A 274-nucleotide genomic window follows, 5' to 3' on the forward strand; every position below is an offset into this window, starting at 1 on the left:
CTGGGGGCGTAAGTTCCGACGAGAGTTTCCTTTCCTTCCGGCGAGTCGGCTGGGCCCCGCACGCGCCTGCTCGCCCGCCTTCTCTTCCTCTTTCGCCCTTCCTATCGTCACTGCTCTGTCCCTTAGCCAGGAAACACGCCTCTCCCAACGTCTCTCGCGGTCTCCTTTCTGCTCAACTTGTTTGATCATTTTGCCGGAGAAAGGAAGCAATTTTCTCCTCTTTCATCACACCTGCACTGCTGGAATCGGCTTCATTTCACACCTCAACCCAACC

Source organism: Penaeus monodon, chromosome 20 (genome assembly GCF_015228065.2).
Source record: "Penaeus monodon isolate SGIC_2016 chromosome 20, NSTDA_Pmon_1, whole genome shotgun sequence".
Classification (NCBI taxonomy): Eukaryota; Metazoa; Arthropoda; class Malacostraca; order Decapoda; family Penaeidae; genus Penaeus; species Penaeus monodon.